A 7,098-nucleotide genomic window follows, 5' to 3' on the forward strand; every position below is an offset into this window, starting at 1 on the left:
TGATATAATTATAATGTCAATCCGTGATTCAACTATGATGCCAACATCAGAAAATAATTGAAACTTTTTACAAAAAAAATGTCTCTATGGGTTCATCCAATGCAAATGATTTAAGATACCAATACCTATAGCCTGAAAGCTAACAGTGACTAAAATGACTCTCTGACGTAGAATATTTCTAATGCGAATATGAACGAAGTTTATCTTTTCAAACCTTTTTTTAAGACGAGTTTTATTTTTCAATCGGCGGAAAGTCCCCTTTAAACACAAAATTAAAACATAATAATAAAAAACAGTAGCACAGTGGAGTCTTTGATGTGGTATTGTAGTGAATCAAAAAAAGAAGAATAATATAATTTTATACTTTATTGTATTAATAATATAATAATTAGGGGGTTATTAATTTAGGGAGCTACTTTGACAGTTGCTCAAAAGAAATAAGTTAAATAGAATATGACGGGATTTTGATTCTTATTTGATCCACTACTTTATTTTATTAATAATATTATTACTCGGGGTATGAGTACGAGGGTCTGTAAGAAAGATAGAAGATGATAGAAAAATAAAGTGATCCTTTTTTTTATTAATATGGGATTTATTATAATTAATTGTCAATTCTTAAATATCAATAATGCCACGAGTTTTGACGGTTATCGATGATAGGTGGGATTGAGTCACCTCGTGTGTCTACCCAGAGTGGTATGGTGGCTATACATATGAACCTCTAACCTATCTCCTGAAATAGACACGTATCAACGATATAACTCTGCCAAGTAACTCTGTACAAACATTATCGATTTATTAAATTTACTTGGTATATTTATTATTATTGATAATCACTTGATTTTCCTGTATGCCTACTTAATCTATGTACTCATAATATTTAATTCTAAACCTTATTTATTTTTGGTGAATTTATTAGATTCCTACCTTGATATTTTCTGCTATACTCTTAAATAAATAGATGTTGTATTTTGTGAACAAATATAACTGTGTTGACGGCGGATCACTTCTTGCATATATTTCGTAGTGTGGAATGATCGAGCGTAGTGAGTGCCTCTTTGAATATCTCTCAGAATGCTCTTTATTTTTGGCTTTTTATATTAAATTTGACCGCAGTTCAAAGGCAAGAAGTAATCCCCGACGCCACCGTTATTTCATTATTAATCGTAATTTATTACATGTTATTTATTACATTTTCATCAATAATGATCTACATATTATCAAATACTATTATATCTTACATAATAAATTAGACATAGTTTATTACCCTTCATCTTATGTGCTACCATTACATATTGTTTATTATTTCCTATTTGTTTTATATAATTAATATATGCTTTTTTCTACGAAATTTCATTAGTATATTTAAACATTTAAAAGGTACATCTATATATCTTATTTTTATTGGTATACATTTTATTTTGTGTAATTGATTGATTGAAGTCTTAAATACTACATTATGNTATTTCATTTTGTGTAATTGATTGATTGAAGTCTTAAATACTACATATGACATTAATGATCTAATGTATATACAAATAATTTATTATGATATTAATGATGTACTATGTATATCATTACAGTATAGTTGGGACAAGTATACAGGGTGTTCAGTTTCCTGACTTACTGAACACTCCGTATATGATAACTGACAGTGATTAAAATCACTACCAAAGAAACGCTTCGATGCAAATATGTAGATAATGTTTAGTTTTAAGAAATTGGTGGATTATTCCAAAAGCAAAATTTACTTCTATTTTTTTGACTGCCCATTCGCACATAGAAGATAGGTCGCCGGGACAATTTTTTTTTAAATTTATAATACGTAATATAAGCTTTAATTTGACATATGTTTAAAGAACACAGTATTTCCGGAACATTTTTAAAACTTAAGTTGAAAAAGTTGAGTTTTGTAAAAAGTTGCTACTTTGAATTCTCTCTTGTGGGCAGGTTTAGTGTCAGATTTTCAAAAACATTTCATTAACTAAAAGGGAATTACTTAAGGTTTCAATATAAAAAAAAGTATTTTAATTTGGTAATTTTTAAATAATTTAGAAAAAAAGTGAAAAAAAATCTACAAAATTAGCGATTTTAAAAATCGTAGTTTTTTGGGGGATTTCCATCATTTACGGGGAACGGGGGAAAAATGTTCAATTTTTGAGAATAATGTCTCTAACTAGATATGATTTGTAATATTTTGATGTATGGTTGTTTGAAATCGGTTCAGTGAGAGCTAAGAAAAAGTGGTGACAGATATAAAAAAAACACATCATAAAATTAATACCTTCTCAGATTCGCATCAAAGCTATAAAATATAAATACAAAGTGTTCAGTAAGTATGGAAACAGGATCAATTGTTACAAACAATGAGAACAATAGAAACCAGTTTCCTTATACACTGAACACTTTATGTATATATTATAGTTTTTATTTAAAACATTTTTTTTTCCAAAAAAAAAATTTTACTACACTTATATATTAAATTTTTTAAATTTCATAAAATAATAAAAAAAATTTATTATTTTACTAAAAAAAAAAAAAATTAAATAATCATTAAATACAAAATGACTAATCTAGAAGTAAAGGAATATATCATCCAGACTTGGAATTTTACATTTGTGAATAAAACAATATTTTTGAATGTGAAAATATCATATCATACTTAAAAAAATAACTGTTAGAAAATAATTTTGCAAAAATAAATCAAAGTAAAATAGTAAGATAAACAATATATAACTAATTATTGTAATTTGATAATTACAATAAATAATATATTATTGATTAAATGGAATCTTTGGACTTATTCACAGAAATATTTCAAAGAATTTCACTTGGATTGAGTTTAACGTGCTTGTAAAATTTAAAACATCATAGTAATAATATAATTAAACTCTGGTTTGTGTTTTTATAAACATTTTATGAGCCATTTCTAAAATACCAGTGAGTCTGTTTTTAAGTAGTCTGTTCACGAACGTATACATTCAGATTTCATTTTATATACGTTTATATGGCGAACATTGTTCATAAACACTTCGTTGGCGATCGGAACGTACGAAATATCAAATGGACGACCGGTTAGAACAACAGAATACGTTCGATCACAACTGATATTTGGTACCATTCGATAGCGAACGATCGGTCATTTGTAACAATAGAAAGGTTTGGCTATTATACTTATCTTTTATATAAACATATTTAAACGATATCAACCACTAGTTGATCATTAAATTTCATTATTAAAACTTGTTAGGTATAATTTATATTTTATGTTATTATAGTTAATAAGACTTAATTCTATATTCATATTTATTTTGTAAAACATTAAATTTATAATTGACTTTCATGGTACTCTGATACAAAATTCAAGTTCTAATACAGCTAACCTATTTAAAAAGCTATATTTTTAATAATTTAATAATTAATTAAAATTATATTTTAAATGCTGACTGAATATAAATATTATATATTTATAAAAATATTTTTTATTCTATGCAAAAAATAAATATTAATTGCATGCAAAATATTTATTTATTAAATTCAGAATGCATTTATAACTGCATGATTAATTAATTTATAAAATTAATTATAGTAAATTCGAATGCATATAAAACTATGTTAATCTTTCTTAAATAAATGCATACGTACGCACATTTAATTATTTTGATTAATCATATAATATCTAGTAATTAAAAATAAATCCTTTAATATTAAAAATCAAGTTGTATAAATTTAAAATTCAAAATATTTATTTTTATTATTAAAATAAATTGTAAACAATTGTAGAACATAAACGTTGATGTAAATATAAAATATTGATCATATACCTAATAGAACAATAAAATCTATTTGACGAACTTTGACGTTAAAGGAACAACAGAATTTTGATTATATACCTAAAAAAACAATAGAATTCGTTTGACGAACGTATACGGTCAAAAATAGGCCCCAGGCTCATCTATATTAATTAGTGTTACATAGAGTAGCAAATAAATAGTTGTAGGAAGGAAATCCGTTCCCAAATCTTTCATAACTTATTAATTCAAAATATATTAAATGAAATCAGTGTATTTGGATAAATTAAAACAAATGTTTCTGGTGACTCTACAGTGTTATTCATTTAGTACCTACCTCTAATTTTTTCGTTAAATAATTATTTTACATAATTATATACTCAATAAAATGTTATTTATTTTTATAAATTATGATCATAAAGTAAATCATAAAAAAGCTTTTTATAAGGGTCATTTTATGATTGATATATTGAAAAAACTTGTAATTAAAAGAAACAAAAATAAAAATTGTTCAATTTTTATTTTTCAATTAATTAAGTGGTTTTTAAAATACCAATCGCACTTTACTATGCATAAATTACAGTATACTGAATATTAATTTTCATTTTAATGTATTGCTTAGAATATAATTTCTGTATATATAACGTAGTTAAGTGTACATAAAATATAAAGAAAGTCAACAATTAGTTTAAACAAATGAAAAACCATAGTTCAGTCGATATCATAACATGGTAGATTTATTATACATTTAAATTGATTGAATATTTAATGTATAGATTAATTTGCAAAAGGTAATAAAATCATTGAAAATTTCTAAAACAATATAAATCAAAATTTAAATTTATACCAAACAACATTAATATTTTTTAATATCAATATTAATCATCAAATATTCACAGCGTGATAATTAATGGGCTTATGTTTTTAATCATTACCAGGATATAAAATAGATTATGAGCATAAGACTCTCCAACATATGATAATTTTTTATGCAAATAAATAATTTAATTTTCCTACCAGTTAATCGATATTTTTCTGATGAAGTTATTTTAAAATTGAACTCAATTGTTAATAAAATATTCTAAAATTTTGAAATAATACATATAAAAAAAAATTAATTATTTCTAAAAAATATTACCAGTTCTGATGTTATACTAAATTCCGATACATTTTCCACTAAATGTTTTAGCTTCGATGCAAAGCTGAGAAAATTTTAATTTTACCATCATGTATTTATTTATTTTTTTCTGTGTCGGTGGTCAATATTTTTTCTCAGTACTTACTGGACCGATTTTTCTCAACGATGCGTCAAAAGATCACAAATTGTATCTAATTAAAGACATAACTCTAAAAATTTTTTCTAAATATTGTCATGACTTATTCAAAAATGACCAAATCAAAATATTTTTTTTATATTAAAACCTTAAGTAATTTCCTTTTATTTGATAAAATATTTTTGAAAATCTGACTCTAAACCTGCACACAAGAGGGGAACTTTTTACCAAACTCAACTTTTTCAACTTAAGTTTTAAAAATGTTCCGGAAATACTGTATCCTTTAAACATATGTCAAATTAAAGCTTATGTTACGTATTATAAATTACAAAATAATTGCCCCTGCGACCTATCTTCTTTATGCAAATGGCTGCCGTAGTTGAAAAACATGCTAATTTTATTTTTTTTTGTTTATTTTAGAACACCTTATAAGGGTTTGCTATAGTAATGAGTCCACAAAAAAAGAAAAATTTACATGAATGTAATATTAAATATAACTTTATACTTATTTTCATTATTTTGCCTCTTCAAAGTTAAGAAAAGCTTTTTTGAATTTTTGAAAATTTGTAGAAAAATTAGAACTTTTTCAACTTAACTTTTGAAAATGTTCCGGGAATACTGCATCTTTTAAATAAATGTAAAATGAAAATTAAATTAATTAATAGTAAAGAGTTTTTTGTGAACTATGTTTATGAATAATGAATGAATAACAAATGAAATGAATAAATAAAAACTAAAATAAATGAAATTAATGCTTTGGAAAAAAAAAGTTCATGTATAAATATTCTAGATTATAATGAAGTTAATTATCGATTTAGGGACAAAATTATTGAATATTATGAAGTGATAAAAATGAAATGGCTAAATCTAAGTTAGAATAACTGAATTATTAATTGTTTAGTTAAATTTAATATCTTACTATCATTAACATACTATCTGAAAACTAGTTCCTTAACATCACATTTTTCATACTCAATGCATAAATAAATGTAGTGTTATTTAATCATTACTGGTATAAATACTATTGTTTTAGTTATAGTAGGCACAATGTCAATTGACTGGTCAAAATTTGGTCAATTGACCAATGAAGTTATAAACGGTTATATACAAGTGAAACTAGAAAAATATGAAATATATGTTTAAATTTTCAATTTTATTGCACAACAGGATCTTTTTGTACATTTGGTCATAATTTTATAGAAGATATGGTTTAATATTTTTTTAAAACTGGACACTAGTACATGAAAAAGTTGGAATTTTAGTAACTTTGATGTTTCAAAATAACTAAATCTTAAGTAAGTAATTTTTAAATATATTAAGTTAGTGTTTAGTAATAGTGGTTAATAGACATTTTATTATTGTACCGAATAAAAATGATATTTTCCTAAAAAATGTTAAATAAAAATACATTATTATAGTATATTAACAAAACAAAATATTTAAGTATTTTATATTAAAATTATTATTTATAGAAAAAATAATTTAAAAATTACGGTAATAAGGAGAGGAACAGTTTAAGGAAATTTTTACCTTCATACCACAGTACAACAAAATCGAACTTCAGTACTTATTTACAGAAAAATAATGCGTTCCCAACTAAGATATTTTTATGGCTATTATGACATTTTTTTAAAATATATTGTAATTCTAATTTTTACAATTATATAATATCAGGATTAAGATGATTAAATTTTTGTTCAAATTACATTTCTAGTTTTAAATATAGGTATAAAGATTAAATATACATAGTGATCAAAAGACAGCTAAAAATGTTTAAAAATAGTTTATAAAGTTATGTATAATGTTACATTATTTTTTTTTACCTTTGGTAAGAATTATTAGTTTTTGCCCTAATGAGATTTTTTTTTATCTACCTATATATGTAATATTTGTATGGATATTATTTATTAAATATCCTATTCTTACTGAACCGATTTTGCTTAACAATACGTCAAAGATCACAAATGCGTTCCAAAAATCTTTAGTTCTTTAAATTTATATCCAATTAAATTTAATACAATATACTTAAA

At 23.6% G+C, this 7,098-nt stretch overlaps 1 long non-coding RNA gene across 2 annotated transcripts; it reads left to right on the forward strand.

Annotated features, from left to right (window-relative positions):
• Nucleotides 1-3,043: 3,043 nt before the first annotated feature.
• Nucleotides 3,044-6,718, forward strand: LOC126898992 (uncharacterized). 2 transcript variants are annotated; one of them, XR_007702445.1, is made up of 3 exons: nt 3,044-3,162; nt 6,102-6,363; nt 6,541-6,718. It is a non-coding gene; the product is annotated as an uncharacterized LOC126898992 (long non-coding RNA). The 2 variants fall into 2 exon arrangements; XR_007702446.1 differs by having other exon boundaries at nt 6,236-6,363.
• The last annotated feature ends 380 nt before the right edge of the window (nt 6,719-7,098 follow it).

This window comes from Daktulosphaira vitifoliae, unplaced genomic scaffold, assembly GCF_025091365.1.
Source record: "Daktulosphaira vitifoliae isolate Bord-2020 unplaced genomic scaffold, ASM2509136v1 Scaffold_2, whole genome shotgun sequence".
NCBI lineage: Eukaryota > Metazoa > Arthropoda > Insecta > Hemiptera > Phylloxeridae > Daktulosphaira > Daktulosphaira vitifoliae.